Genomic DNA, 16,856 nt, shown 5'->3' on the forward strand with positions numbered 1-16,856 from the left:
TAGTGAAAAAAAAGTATACTAAGTATACTTGATGCAAGACTAATTATTAGTATATTTCAAGTGTGTTAATGATTAGTTCATTTAAAGTGTGCTATTTTGAAACAACTAATTTTGTACTAAGTATATTTAAGTTGAAATTAAGTAGTATTAAAATACAACTTTAAGTATATTTAGTATACTTATGTGTGCTAAATTGGAACAACTTCAAGTATACTTAGTACACTTTAAGTATATGTCTGTGTAGGGACTAATTACATGCTTGATTAGTGATATTAAAGTGTACTTAATTTGTGTTAAAAGTATATTTTTTGTTATAATATACATTGTATTATAAGTATACTTTATTTCTGTTATAAGTATACTTTTATTTGTGTTGTAAGTATACTTTATTTCTGTTATGAGTACACTTTGTGTTATAAGTACACTTTATTTGTGATTTAAGTAGGCTACATTACAAAATAATTACGAGTGTCTTCAGAAAACACAAGCAATATACACTGAATATATTATTTTACAGGTAATAGTATATACTGTATGCTCAGTACCTTTGGCTTATTCCAAATAATAAACATTACACACTTTGCAGTCAATAACAATACACTTTACTTTGTATAATATAATCAACATTTGAAGCGGATCAAAACCTTTAATCAAAGTTGTTCTAACTTTTTTGATCCACTTCAAATGTTGACTACTGTACTTTGAATTACATAATCTCACACAATACAGTTGTGCTACTATTTAAATACAGTTTAACACATTTTCCCAAAGTTTAATGCATTTGTTTTCAAGGCCATTAAAATAAATAAAATGTAACAACATCACTAATGAAGAGACATATTTCATTGACAAATCCAATAGTTTTTATTTAAACTTAGATTCAGCAAAACTTACCATGTTTTTCATGAAAGAAAAAAAAATATTGGACCATGGTGACCCTCTATACACAAATACAAATTACACATTATATTCCATTTTCTGATGAGCTTCTCATTGTGTCTGATGGCACAATGATGATCGCAGAGACTCGTGAAGAACAGCATCTGTTGACAGAATATACCAAAGATATAAGACAGCATGTTCAACTCTTTATTCACGTTTACAATAGTCTGTCTAAATCCTACATTGAACCAATACTATTTTTGAACAGTAAATGAGGATTAGTAGCAGGGAACTGTATCAGAATGGCATGTCGATATTGTTTTCGGTACATAGTCAAGCATAAAACACTTTATGAATTGATATCGTACAGAATACGGGCCGATTTGACCAATCATATGAATGTTTTGGTGCTGCATACAAACATGCGCCATAAACCACCACACAAAAACTCAAAAAGGAGATATCAAGCCGAAATATCGCTCTCCGTTTGTTAAAGAAAATAAAATAAAGTTTGCTAACTGGTAGACTACAACCCAGCAAACACAGTACGTTGTGACGACGTCGTCAGTTAGTCGTCATTTGGTCAGCGTGACATTACTTTATGACAACGTTGTGAGGACGTCGTGGTAATGTTCCATTTTTTAGAATCTTGGCTAACGTTCCAGAAACGTCGCGGGCACGTCCTCAAAAGACGTCGCTGGTTAATACCACGGAGAACGTTGTAGCGACGTGGTCCACAGGTCTCCTGATAACTTTCCAGATATTGCATTAAGCCAACATTATGTTTGTTAATATGGCATTTGGATAGTATGAGTAAATTTAATTGATTCAAGCTTTTTAAACGAATCGACATAGTTTTATTTATATTTGAGATATACCTAATAGCCTACTAAACATATTCATAAAATATTTGCCAGCAAAACTACCTAACATTTACTTAATAAATTGTGATTATTCATATGTTTGTGAACAAGAGGTTTACTGAATGATAACGTTGTGAGGACGTCGTGGTAAAGTTCCATTTTTTTTTTTTTTAAGAATCTTGGCTAACGTTCCAGAAACGTCGCGGGCACGTCCTCAAAAGACGTCGCTGGTTAATCCCACGGAGAACGTTGTAGCGACGTGGTCCATTGGTCTCCTGATAACTTTCCAGATATGTAACTTTTTGTGTTCAAAATGTACAAAAATTATACAATGGGAATGTACAACATGAATACATTTTCCAAACCGTGTTTTTGTTGTACCCTGAATACCTAGATAAGTGTTTGGACTATTTTAGACCAGTCTGGTAGGAACCGCTGCGGAGTAGCACAAATACCTGCGTGATTCGTCATAGACATAAACAGAGAAGTAGCTCCGGCTACAATGTTCTTCCGCAAGATGCATGCCGTTCTGTTTAACCGTTAGAGCGCCAAAAGTTATGGACATGTTTATATATTATATGTTGTGTTTGTGAATGAAGGAGATTTATTGGATGGGGCACGCGCGAGACAAATTCGAAATTTTAAATGAGCAAGTCTAACGGACTTTCGGAGAATCTTGAGTACTGCGCATGCGCATCATTTTGTTCTGTAACGGTCGACTTCCAGCAGACGGACACGGAGTAAAAGGTAAGCCCTACAAATCTGCTTTTATTCATCGTTTTTGCCCATGTGACACTAAATATCACTTGTGATGAGTAATGTTAGTGCAGTGTTTTTGGTTTTCTAAATGTATTTCATAAATAAATTACGTTTGGTTAATGTGCGCACGAGCGCTGTCCCCGTGAGGCGGTCTGAGGTAGAGTTAATGTTAAAATTATCTGAGACGCAGTTTTATATTCTTATTTTAGTTATTTTAAATGTAACGTTCACTGTTTAATGCTATAAACGGCAAAATAATCACTTATATTCGTTAAACGGCAACTGTAGTAAAGTGTTTTTTAATTTTAGACCCTGCCTGGCCTCCTTGAAGCTCATATGAACCATATTGAAAATTCAATAAAATCAGACACGGTTAATCCCAGATAGCAAAATTTGTCCGGCCCACTACTGGGCCACATCCTTGCTTCAATTCCGGCCCAGTTCTGGCTGGGTCCCCGGCCCAAAACTGGTCCTCACACTGAAAACGGACAAAAACAACTTCCTCTGGCCCAGATGCGGCCCACACCCTGTAAAAAGACTCTTATTTATGGATGTGGCCCAGATCTGGCCAGCACACTGGAAATTGACTTAAATCGTTTTATGTGGCCCAGGTCTGGCCCAGGCACTGTAAAACACATCTGGCTGAGATTCGGCTTGGTCCCCGGGCCAGATGTGGTCCAGAAACTGCTAAATGTAATTCAAGTGAAACACAATCAACCCTTTAAAAAGATGAAGACATTTTATTATAAAATTAACAAATACACTATAAGTATTATTAACAATGAATACACTATAAACATTTACTAACAACATACATTTTAAACCACTAAATACTAAGTTAATTATTTACTGTATATTAGATGGAGGAACAACATCCTTTCTTACACATAAAAATTCTTTTAGCAATAATTTCCAAATTTCAAGTTAAGTCACCTTCACAAAGTGTTTTATAACCTACATTACAGTTTGTTTCAAAGAAGCTTTACAGTGATAAACTGGAAAATAGTGAATTCAATTATGCAAACAGAATTAAATACTGTAATGGAGCAAAAGACAGTGCGATTGTTCAGCTGAAGTCATTTCAGTGTTGTTTCAGTTCAGTTCAATGAGTTCAATTCAGCTATAAAGCAGTTCTGCAGAAAACAGTAATGTCATAATCCAGCTCTGTTGAGTTCTCATCCAATAGTGTCAATGCAGTCATCAATATTATTGAAAAGTAGGTGTCCAACTAAGCAAGCCAGAGGCGATAGTGACAAGAACCCAAACTCCATCAGAAGACAGAATGAAGAAAAAACCCTGGGAGAAACCAGACTCAGTCGAGGGCCAGTTTTCCTCTGGCCAAACAAACACAGTGTGATTATGATTCAGCTGCATCAGAAGTTAGATTGTGGACTGATATCATTCAGCTTGAGGATCGAACACAGCACAATGGCATATGTAGAGGGAAGAGAAGTTGAAGTGGCCTTGCAAAGGTCTCGTCTGGTTCTCGTGATCTTTGCTGAAGATCTGTGCTGTAGACTGTTGTGTCGACGAGGTCTTCACAGCGGATCGGTCTCCAGAGCTTGTTTAGTTGTCATGTTCTCTGCTGACATTCAGGGCTGTTGTGGTCATCTCAACCATCTGTTCTGGAAATGGAATGAGACAGACAGACTAATTTTAGCATAAATGTCATTCTTCGTATGATGAAACAAGTATATCGGATGTTGTAGGTAGTGTTTCTGGTTATAGTTTACCTTATTTATGCAACATGACAATCCTAACATTCAACAAGAGATTCGGTCTTTAATATAGATTTAAACAGATAAATTGTGCCTGTCACCTGGGGCCTGATGTATAAACATCGCATACTCACAAAAAAGTACAAATATTTGTAGTGGATGCACTGCTTTAGAACACTTTTCCTATGGCATGCTGTGTTTTAATGTTTTAACTACAGCGATGATTACTTGGTATGCATGATAATTACGCTTTAAATTAAAAGTCAAGCTCTAAATAGCAGAACTCGAAAATATTTTTGCATGAATAATGATCAATGATGCGCACTTCGTCTAAGCAGAGATAGCTTAGCAACATAATGGCATAATGACACTGAAGGAGTCGCGCGGTGATCATCCGACGAGTAGCTACTGTACACATTGTATTTGAAGGCTAGATTTAGAAGGAAACGGTAAGATACGCACGTTTTATTTTTAAAATGTTTGTCAGTGATGCGCTGAGTCGTACAATAATTTACGATGCAAAAATAAGCCTGAATATCTGTTTCAATTAAAAATATATAAACATCCTAAAATATAGGTTATGTTTACTTTATAGGCAAAAATGCATACATTTGGTTTAAAATAACTCTTCACTGAAACCATTCTGAACAGTATTTTATATGATTTATTTTTTTCTAAAACAAGAGAAGGAGAGTGAATGATTTTTAGCAATGTAATTTGACGGCATTTATCGTCATATTTTCCTAATGTCTTGTACAGTTAAACACAGTGTCACGTGGATGGGAATATGCATGGAAATGATATGCATGTGACGTAATGCATAATAAAACTAGGCGTTGTAAGCTCCATATATGGTGATTTCATGGAAGAGACAGGGGAAAAGATTCATGTATGCACAATCTTCAGCTGACTGGGTTTTATAAAGATAATTTTGCGCAGGTTCTGCCGTAAGCATGGTTTTATAAATTTGAAAATTTGTGAAAATCTGGCTTTTATGCGTACGCACACTTTTAGTATGAAATCTATGGAAAGTTTTATACATGAGACCCCTGAACAACACTAAGAAGACTTACCATGCATCCGCCCTTTCAATTTGCTGCCAGTTGCAGCCACCTCTTCATGGTCCCCTCATCCTCCATTTCAGCAGGGTTTCTCTGAACTGCAGCTTTGAAATAAAGGAATACATATTGTTAGGTCATTATTAAATCTTAAGCATAACTTTTCTTTAGCACCTATATATTTGATAAATTGCATCCAGACTTTATGCATGAGTTTAAAATATCTGTATTAAAAAAAAAAAAAAAGACTCCAAAACAGTGTGTTCAGGTTAAACGTTCGTTTATGACACAAAATCATAGAAATTCCCTTTGCATTAAAATATATTAAGTACTATGATTTTAAACATATTGTATGGGAGATATATATGTTATCAGGGTCAGAAATAAACTTTTCCAGTAAAAGGCATTATTGAGAGGCATTTTTTTTTCAACATCAAGGAAAGCCATCATTACACTGCAAAGGTTGAACATAAGTGACTGACATGGCATTTATGTTTATTGACACAGACTGTTTAAAGCAGCACGTTCAAGTATTTAGCCTACACAAAATAGCATAATGCCGCCTATATATATATATATATATATATATATATATATATATATATATATATATATAAATAAAAGGATCTCTGAGGGCGAAGCTGCAATTTTATAACAGAATTATTATTGCTCTTATGTTAACAATTATTAATAGAAAGTTTTTGTGGGGAAAAAGCAAGTTCTTCCACCCGAAACGTTGTGCTTTATGTTAGGCCTATTATATGGCGCCACCGCATACTCCGACTCAATTCAATAATCACTCGTTGGAAAAGATGAATTGACTGACTGATTTTACTAGACAAAATATAACGTTAACTCGATATTGCATTAGCCAACTAGTGCTCCAGAGCTCAGCAGTTGTTCTAAACATGTTATTCAAAACAATCACTCTCTGGGACCGAATGGATACTGACGTTATGTTATCATTGCAAACCATTAATTAATCCATTTAAAAACACTAAACTTAACATTAAATAAATTAAATTGCTTACCGTTTTGCAGCTGATCCTTTCTCTCGATCATGAAATGTTGACTGCAGGATTCTCCTCAGGATTTAACCGCCAAAACTCTTTTTCAGGCGGCTGAAGTCCTTAACTCCAGCAGTGGCCCGCCCGTGACAAACGAGCTCGGGCCGAAAACAGATAACGAGCTTTCAGTCGTGATTGGCCCGTTCAGAAAAAGCCGTCTGTCAGCCGTACAGTCCACACGGCTCTGGCCCATTATCTTTTCACTGATTCTGAAATTGAGTCGATGTTGGCGCGCTTAAACCTGAATCGGCCCAAAAGTGCTTGATATTTGGGGGCCCGCCTATTACGAAACGAACTCGGGCCGATAGATCTATACCGAGTTATATGGACCTGCCGCGAGTACAACTATTTCAGCCGAGACCGGCCCATAAAGAAAACGCTGTCTGTCAGCCAGATGCGCTGTGTACAGTCGGCAGAGTTATGGCCCATAATCTTTTCATCGACGTCGACAGTGAGCCGACAGTGCCGCTTTTCTGCCGGAATCGGCCCAAAAGTGCTTGCTATCTGGGATTACTTCACGACTTGTTTACTTACATTCTTTGTAATGACAGCCAGTGAAGCAGCCAAATCAATGATTTAGAGTTGTTTATAACAAAATATTCTCGTTTGTCGCCACTTACTGGTTTAATGTGAACGTTATGTGTGAGTCTATTCATTCTAAGAAATCTAACATACTTTTTATTTTCAGCAGCTGGAGGAGAGACAGCCTGTGCAGCAACAACAAGACAACAATGATTATAAGCAGGGGTGGGTATTAAATTAGTTTCTGACTTGTTCAGTACCAGTAGATATTTATAAGGTCCTGGACTAATGGTGCTGCTATCGGTATGTATGTAACGTTCAGTCATTAATTGCCCTTTATATACAACCACATATCATTCAGATAATCTCCAGGTGGACTGCATGGGTCCAGGATCAAGAGATCATTCATCATGCAGACCATGTTCCAGGAGAAGCAGCGTATACTGGGTTAACAACTATGCCTCACTTTTCCAATATCACTTAGGTAAAACTAAATGGATTTAAAGTGATTTCAATCATGGTCATTTGTTTCAGGTCTGCTTGATCATTTTGTTGTCCTGGATGTGAGAACATGGTCAAAAGATGTGTCAATCAGCATCCAGCCATAAAAGCAGCCTTCTCGTTAAAGGGTTAGTTCTCCCAAAAATGAAAATTCTGTCATTTATTACTTACCCTCATGTCGTTCCACACCCGTAAGACTTTTGTTAATCTTCAGAACACAATTTAAGATATTTTAGTTGAAATCCGATGGCTCAGTGAGGCCTCCATAGGGAGCAATGGACATTTCCTCTCTCAAGATCCATTAATGTACTAAAAACATATTTAAATCGGTTCATGTGAGTACAGTGGTTCAATATTAATATTATAAAGTGACAAGAATATTTTTGGAGCACCAAAAAAACTAAATAACGAATTATTTAGTGATGGCTGTTAAGTTAAACTTGAAATTCTAAGGGAAAAAATTGTATTCATTATTGTTAAATAAAGACTGGAAATCTATCGGATGAGATGAGGTTTGATGTGAGATCAAAATGAATGAATACTATTGGTTGTGGACACGTAGTGCAACCTGGAAGGAACAAGGAAGCTGATTGGCCATTGGATCTCCACATGTCACATAGAACCAGGGGCCTGTACCATGAAGCCAGATTAGCTGGCTAGCCAGGTAAGTTTCAGATTAGTTTGCTCCAATCCTGGGTTTTAGGTACCATGAAAATGACTTGGCTTTTAGCGGTGTTCATCGCCATGGTAACTGACGCTCCACGGCTAACCTGCTCCGGGGCAGGTTATGTTCTGGATTAGAGATCTCAAACTGAAATTGGACCAATCAGATGTGAGAAAAGTGACACTGACACATCCAGCGCAGTAAAGTCACGCCCCCAGTTTCACTTTCTCCAAATTAAAGGTCACTATATAGTAAAAACAAATATTTAAAGATAAAATTGTCTGTCTTTAATGATAATTAGAATTATTTTATGATTTATATAATTAGAATATGATCTATATTATTATTAATCCATTTCACACAAGCAATTTTAGTTATTATTAAGCATTTAGTTTAAATGACTATTAATATATATAGATCATATAAGCTGTAGAATCAATAGATAACTCTTTAAAAATGACAACGTGACCTTACATGTATGAGTCTCTATTGCTATATATTAACAAGCAACTATAACTTCACAAGTTTCACTGATAGAGCAAGATAATTTCGTTTATCTGTCCTCTTTCATGGACAAGTATTTTTTTTTAGTGTAAATGCGTCTAAATTCTTAATTTTCTTTAATCTCTTAACCTTCAGCAAGAGTTTTGAATCACGCTGGCTCTCTCGCGAGAAGTGAATCAGAGTTTCTCTCTGTTGCAAGGCCTGTGATTGGCTGTTCACCACTGATGTCACTCATTCATGTGCACGCGCTCCACAAACTCAGGATCAAAGCCTGAGTTGACAGAGAAAGTTGATGATCAGCATCATGGTACCAACAAAGCTGGATTGGAGTGGTTTGGTTTTGTCAACTCGAAACTAATCCTATAACCCTGAGTTTGTTCAACTACCATCATGGTACAGGCCCCAGGTGTGCCTGTTTGATTATCAGTGTGCAGAGGATCTCTGCTGGCAGTGAATGCGCTTCTTTTACCCAAGTTGGTGCTAATACTGGTTATAAAACCAAAGGAGAAGTGTTGTTAAAGCATGCATGGATATAGCCACTGAGTTTGGAAGAAACCACATGCTGAGTTTGGTCAAAGACAGTTGGGAAAAGCCACAATGTGTTCATCAACTTTGAGACGCTACTGGTTATTAAGCTAAACATCTGACTAAGCATCTGAGTTAAACATCTGAATTAACCTGTGAAGAAAAGCAAATGAGGATCAAGTTGTTACTGAAAATAAATTGCTTCGATGATAAAGGATGTTTTGAGTTATTCCATGCGCACTCAAGAGTTGGTTGAAGCCTTTGTCAAGTTAGGGTAAACATTGTGGCAGAGAAGAATCCCTAGATAACTTGACAATGGCCGATTTCAAAACAATGCTTCAGGAAGCATCGGAGCACAGATGAATCAGTGTGTCGAATCTGCTGTACGGAGCGCCAAAGTCACGTGATTTCAGCCGTTGGCAGTTTGACACGCGATCTGAATCATGATTCGACACACTGATTCATTTGTGCTCCGATGCTTTATGAAGCAGTGTTTTGAAATTGGCCATCACTAAATAAGTCGTTATTTTGTTTTGTTTTTTGGCGCTCCAAAAATATTCTTGTCGCTTTATAAAATTAATATTGAACCACTGTACTCACATGAACTGATTTAAATATGTTTTTAGTACCTTTATGGATCTTGAGAGAGGAAGTGTCCATTGCTCCCTATGGAGGCCTCACTGAGCCATCGGATTTCAACTAAAATATCTTAATTTGTGTTCTGAAGATTAATGTCTTACGGGTCTGAAACGGCATGAGGGTGAGTAATAAATGACAGAATTTTCATTTTTGGGTGAACTAACCCTTTAAAAGGCTCAGGAGGACAAACAGGTAATTCACAGGGTTGAATTTCACAATTCAATTACTCACAGAGACAAGGAGATGTTAATAATTCTGAATTTGAGGGGTCAGCAATTTTACTATTTGATACATTTACACTTTTTATTTAATTCAGAAATCATTGTGATTGATGAATCTGAATATAGGTGATGTGTACATTTATTTAGAAATCGGATTTGATATTTTAAAATGCACTGTCTGTCCAAAATTACAGACTTTCCCGCTGTTGGTGCATATTAACCATCATCCTGTCATTGTTTCTTTTCTGTTTCAAAAAGCAGACTTTATATTTATCATTCCAGGTCCTGATTAGGAGACGCAGAGAACATGAAGCTATGTGCCATGCTGTTTATATTTATCAAGCAGTAAAAATGCTCAAAACTAAACAGAAGCATTTTGAAATTTTATGACAATCGTCATTTATTACACTGCATTCATTCAACAACAATGGTTACACATGCTTTACACTTTCAAATTTCAGTTTTTAATCTGATCAAGTGTTTACATGTCCTATCGAACAGATTAGAAAAGGTTTAAACCACCCCTTACAATCAGAATGAAATTTTAAAATCTGATTTGGCAAATTTATTCTGAATGACATGGTTGCATGTGACTTAAAGGGATAGTTCACCCAAAAATGAAAATTCTGTCATCATTTACTCACCCTCAGCTTGTTCCAAAGCTGTATACATTTCTTCTGTTAAAAAACACCATTGACTTCCATAGTTTTTTATTTTTTTTTCTACTATGGAAGTCAATGTTGGCCCAAAGCAGCCTGGTAACAAACTTTCTTTAAAATATTTTATATAGCTTTGGAACAAGCTGAGGGTGAGTAAATGATGATAGAATTTTCATTTTTTTGGTGAACTATCCCTTTAATTCGACTGTGCAACTAGTCCGATTACAAATTAATTATTAGGGTCCATGTAAATGCAGCTATTGTATAGTCTCAAATGATACACAATCACATCACATAGGCTGCTTGGCAACCCTATAACTTTTTTAAATCTGAAGCTATAGCAGCAACATTAGCTGTGTTTACATGGGTTCTAATAATCAGACTTTAATCAGACTAGTAGCACAGATGGAATAAAAAGTCACATGTAACCACATTAGTTGAAATGAATTGGCCGGGTCCAATTGACATTTAATTCGGATTGAAAGGGCATGATTAAAGCTTTTTTAAAATCTGTTCGATTAAAACTGTTCGAATCAATTTGACTATCAAATACAATCCAAAATCTCCTTCCTCTCATCATCTCATCCGCAAGCTTCTTGTTTTGGGCGTTGAAAGGGGCATTTTTACTCCTTGATAAATATAAACAGCATGGCACAAAGCTTAATGTGCTCATCGTCTCCTAATTAGGACCCATAATAGATAAATGTTAAGTCTGTTTTTAAAACAAAGAAAAGCTGTGTAGTGCAGTCGTGCAATGTACCAACTGCTTTGACATGATTATCGGGTTAACTAACTTGTATGCAAGGGCTCACAAACTACTGAGTTTTCGAACTTACAAAGTGTACGCCTGCCTAAAGTGTTAGTTCACACAAAAATGAAAAAAAAAAAATGACTCACCCTTATGTCATTCCGAACATGCAAGAATGTGTTGTTCATCTTCGAAACATAAGTGAAGATATTTTAATGAAATCTGAGAGTTATCTCCCTCAATTTACAGACCATGCAACTAACACTTTGATACTTCAAAAAGTTCATAAAGAGATTGTAAAAGTTATCCATATGAATGGAGCAGTTTAGTCCAAATTTGAACATGAACTTCAAAGAGACTTGTTCGCTTAATGCAATATACAGTTTGAGTTTTGACTTTTATTTACATATAAACATTAATTAGCGAACATAAATGGAAGCTCAACTGTACTTGTTTGTATATTCACTAGTGTATTAAATTTGTTCATTATATAAAGTGATCGAGTTTATTCAGAAAATTTGAACTAAACCTCTCAATATTCATTAGATTAGATTTACGATCTGTATGAACTTTTGTTTTAAACGTCAAAGTGGCAGTTGTGTAGACTGTCAATGGAGGGACAGAAAGCTCTCAGATTTCATTAAATTATCTTTATTTGTGTTTTGAAGATGAACGAAAGTCTTAACAGGTTTGGAACGACATGAATTCATGTCATGATAAAAACAAATAATGTTGTAACTCACAATATATACATATTTTAATGATTTCAAAATACTATCAAAAATTAAAAAAAAACTTCATAATCGCAATTCATTTAGGCTACATGAAATATGCCCTTACTGTATTTTTTCTTAAAATATTTTTTTCTTGCTTTCGTGTACAGAAAGATGTATTTTTGAGGAGGCTGCAACAACGACTAAAGCCAGGGACACACTTAACGACTGTAAGGCCGATTATAAATAAACTAATTAACTGATCTTGCCCAAACACGTTGAGTCAGAGCCAGTTGCATTTAGTCTTTTATAATCTGTAAGTATTTAAATCCACTTCAGTCGAAGGAAACAGTTTTTAAGTGTGTTGATTTCAGTCTTAGAATGTTTCTTCTAGTCGTTCAGTTCAGTGTGTCCCCAGCTTGAAGTAATCGTTAATGTAAGTTCTTTGAGAATTTGTGCACTGTTTATTATCTAAATGTAATAATGTACACTGCCAATCAAAGATATTGAGATTTGGAAGATGTAGCAAAATTTAATTTATTCCTTTGATGGCAAATTTTCGGCATAATTTTTCTAGTCTTCAGTGCCACTTGATCTTTGATCATTCTAATATGCTGAATTGATGCTCGACATTTCTTTTGAAATGTGCTGCTTCATATTTTTGTGTTCTTGAGCATCAAATCATCATATTAGAATGATTTCTGAAGGATCATGTGACACTGAAGACTGGAGTAATGATGCTGAAAATTCAACTTTGATCACAGGAATAACTTACTTTTAAAAATAGATTAAAATAGAAAACAGTTAATAGTAAAACTATTTTAGAATATTAAAGTAAAACTACTTCACAATATTATTATTTTACTGTATTTTTTCATCAAATGCTGCCTTGGTAAGTAGAAGAGACTGCTTTTAATAGTAAAAATGCAACTTCTAACAATTTAATTCAACCTTTCAGCTGCCAGAGGAGGATGATGATGGCAGTGGTGACCGAGGTGACTGTGCAGCTCAGGATGAAGAAGAGGAGGAACATGTAAGTTAAACATGCTTTCCTCATACCTTTCTAACAAACAATAAACCTGACTACAATAACTACTATAATATATTTTTTTTTAGCTTCCAGTTTGCAAAAATCCAAAGTGAATATATAGAGACCATCCTCCTATCCTTGCCTCAGAAGAACCTGAGAAAGACCCTCTTCCTCTTCTCTCACAGCTCTCCATCATCTACCTCTACAACACTGTTGGCAAGAGTGTTATACACAGCTGAGGACACGGTAATGAGAGATCTCAAATTCTTCCTCAAAGTCTGCATGTTCATTTTCTTGAACAAAAACTGTACATGTATTTTTGGGTGGGCCAAACTATTATTTGAAGAAATGCTAAAAATCTCTATATTGTTCTTTATACATATCTTTTACTCTTTATGAATGTCATCTTCTGGATTTTTTTTAGCTTTTGAGAAGCTCAAGGACTGTATATCTTTGGTAATTGTGATATTGTCTGGCAGTAAAGCAGTATTAAAGCACATTACCTCAGTATATTTGTAGCAGCTGCCTCATACAGGACACTTAGGAAATGGTTTAATATATATTTTTTGCAAATAAAGTAATAAAATATCTGCTGAATCTTTTTCATATCTTTGTCATTTTTGTGCCAAATTATGGATAGTAGTAATCATAAGAGTATCTATAAATATAATTGATAAAATCATTATTTAACTATACCCATCTAATGATAAAACACTTTGTCAATTAAAAGAATAAAACATATTAATCACTGGTTACATTTATTTATTGATTGTATTGTTTGATCTATGAATGTGTTCAATTTATGAATTCATGTGTTAACACTTTACATGGTTAAAACATGGTTACATGGTAATATTCAAATGTATTGGCTTAGTAATTGTACAAAGTAACAATGCTGATGATTTCATGGATGCAGTTTGTTTCTAGCCATTTTCTGTCAGAATTTAATGAGGGTTTCTATTGGTTTCCACTACATATTTTGATCTGCAAATGTATTAACCAAAGCAATACAATTCCCTATAACAATTAGAATTTATTATAAGGTTTTATAGCAGAGAATGAAGTGTTTATCAGTTCTGCATTGATTTCAAGGTTATGGATGGTGCACATTTCCATTCCCCGGAGTAAAGGTGAGAAGCAGATTTTAAGATAAAGGTCGAGGTGGTATTTTGGTCTTTAGGACGTACCTGTCACGTTCCAGCAACGTACCACTAAAACGTCGCCACAACGAATATGGGAATCACAAAGTTACGTCGCTGGAACGTTATTCGGGACGTCCCCAGCCAACACAGCATGGTGGGGCCCAGATGGGTGTCACCTGGGCTGCCTAACTGGGGCCCAAACATTTTTGTCCACGGTTTCCATGGAGGCCCCACATGGGTTAGCCCAGATGAACTGAACACTACTCAGTGTCCACACTACAGGCTGTTAAATGTAACACAGACACATGCTGGAGTTAATGAGATAATTAGGTGATAACGAGCAGAATCACCGAAGGACAGAGGAACAACAAGAACTACGACTTCAGCCACAGCCTTCGATGAAATCAACTGAAGATAAAATACATTAAATCACTCAAGATCTGATTAAACATCTCCACAAACAGCATTACCAGCTTCACTTATTACTAACCAGACTGACTTTATCTCTGTCACACGCTCTTATTGAGAATTACCAGAGGTTTAGAAGTTGATGATTTGTTGAAAATAAGTTTGGTTTGATATCACCGTGATCAAGGGCAGCGCTTACTTCAGTTAGGCAGTTTGACTCTTGCCTGTTTTGGTGTTAGTATTTCTCTGGCTGCTTCTTGCTGTTTGTTATGGTAAGGGAAAATGTGTTTAGCTGTTGTCAGCTGTTTGATGATAAGAATATGATTGCTATTATGTAGTGGCTTTATTCACTGATCTAATGATTGATCTTTATATGAAAAAATGTGATTAACTTTGAGCTGGATCTCTTTTAGAATAACAACAACAAAAAAACATCAAAATAATACAACTGAAAAATACAATATACACTAAACTCTTCAAAACACCTGCAAGATTTATTCACACACAGACATCAAGAATCAGCGTATGAATCTCAACAATGGTGACATGCTTCATGCCGCAATGCATTCTGGGTGCCTCATACAAAACTCATCCATGACTCCCAGAATGCATTGCGGCATGAAGCATGTCACCATTGTTGAGATTCATACGCTGATTCTTGATGTCTGTGTTTAAGTAAATCTTGCAGGAGGTTTGAAGTTTAGTGAAACTTTTTTTTTTTAATTTTCTGATTTAGACGTTTTTATTGTAATTCAAGAAAAGATCCAGCACAAAGTTAAACACACTTTGCTCATAAAAAGCTCAGTCATTAGATCAGTAAATTAAGCCACTAAATAATGATTATACTCTTATCATCTAACAGCTGACCACATTGTCTCTTTCTTTTCTTTCCATAACAAACAGCAAGAACAGCCAGAGAAACACTAACACTTAAACAGTCAAGAGTCAAACTGCCTAACTGAAGTAAGCGCTGACCTTGATCACGGTGACAAACCTATTACCAAACTTATTTTCAACAAATTATCAACTTCTAAACCTCTGGTAATTCTCAATAAGAGCGTGTGACAGAGATAAAGTCAGTCTGGTTAGTAATAAGTGAAGCTGGTAATGCTGTTTGTGGAGATGTTTAATCAGATCTTGAGTGATTTAATGTCTTTTATCTTCAGTTGATTTCATCGAAGGCTGTGGCTAAAGTCGTCGTTCTTGTTGTTCCTCTGTCCTTCGTTGATTCTGCTCGTTATTACCTAATTATCTCATTAACACCAGCATGTGTCTGTGTTACATTTAACAGCCTGTAGTGTGCACACTGAGCAGTGTTCAGTTCATCTGGGCTAACCCATGTGGGGCCTCCATGGAAACCGTGGACAAAAATGTTTGGGCCCCAGTTAGGCAGCCCAGGTGACACCCATCTGGGCCCCACCATGCTGTGTTGGCTGGGTCGTTGCAACTAATATGAGCCAATCCGGTTACGTTTTCACAACGTGCCAGTTTGGTCGTTAAGACGTTACTGTCACGTTCCAGCGACGTACCGCCATAACGTCGCCACGACGAATATGGGAATCACAAAGTTACGTCCCTAGAACGTTATTTGGAACGTCGCTGCGACTAATATGAGCCGATCCAGTTACGTTTTTACAACGTGCCAGTTTGGTCGTTGAGACGTACTCCTCACGTTACAGAGACATACCACTATAACGTCGCCACGACGAATATGGGAATCACAAAGTTACGTCCCTAGAACGTTATTTGGTACGTCGCTACAACGAATATGGTCCGGTCCAGTTACGTCGTCACAACGTAACTGTGTTAGCTGGGAACTCACCTCCCCCCGTTGTTTATTAAAACTTATTTTACAATTTTGATGTCACCGTATTCTGTTTGAACCTTATTGTGTATCTTTAAGACGCTATTTTAATCATCGCAGTTTCAGTGTTCGTTTACCTAAAAATGTCACTCAATGTATATAAGAAATATGATTTATAGCCTATGTCATTTAATTCAGTGATAGTGTGTAACCTATTGTATTTTCTACATTTGTAGGAAACAACACACATAAAAAACACGCTTCTCAAACAGCATCCCAAGATTGTTTTTGCCTATATCAACTGGATTAAAGTTTTTTTGTTTTGTTTTTTGGAAATCTGGAGTATTGCACCTCTTTTTAATGGAAGATAGGAGGAAGACAGTTTAACGCACATGATAAAAATAACAAACACATTATGTAATATATATA

At 36.0% G+C, this 16,856-nt stretch overlaps 2 long non-coding RNA genes across 3 annotated transcripts; one reads left to right on the forward strand and one right to left on the reverse strand.

The window, feature by feature from the left end:
• Nucleotides 1-2,144: 2,144 nt before the first annotated feature.
• LOC125250832 lies at nt 2,145-13,670 on the forward strand. Of its 2 annotated transcripts, XR_007180870.1 has the most exons (6): nt 2,145-2,492; nt 7,036-7,094; nt 7,231-7,316; nt 7,404-7,498; nt 13,002-13,076; nt 13,160-13,670. It is a non-coding gene; the product is annotated as an uncharacterized LOC125250832 (long non-coding RNA). The 2 variants fall into 2 exon arrangements; XR_007180869.1 differs by lacking the exon at nt 7,404-7,498 and having other exon boundaries at nt 2,146-2,492; nt 7,231-7,353.
• Nucleotides 3,575-7,236, reverse strand: LOC125250835. Its single transcript, XR_007180873.1, has 3 exons — nt 6,312-7,236; nt 5,296-5,387; nt 3,575-4,129 (listed from the first exon to the last, which is right to left on the reverse strand). It is a non-coding gene; the product is annotated as an uncharacterized LOC125250835 (long non-coding RNA).
• Nucleotides 13,671-16,856: the final 3,186 nt, after the last annotated feature.

The sequence above is a fragment of the Megalobrama amblycephala genome, linkage group LG17 (genome assembly GCF_018812025.1).
Source record: "Megalobrama amblycephala isolate DHTTF-2021 linkage group LG17, ASM1881202v1, whole genome shotgun sequence".
Taxonomy (NCBI): domain Eukaryota; kingdom Metazoa; phylum Chordata; class Actinopteri; order Cypriniformes; family Xenocyprididae; genus Megalobrama; species Megalobrama amblycephala.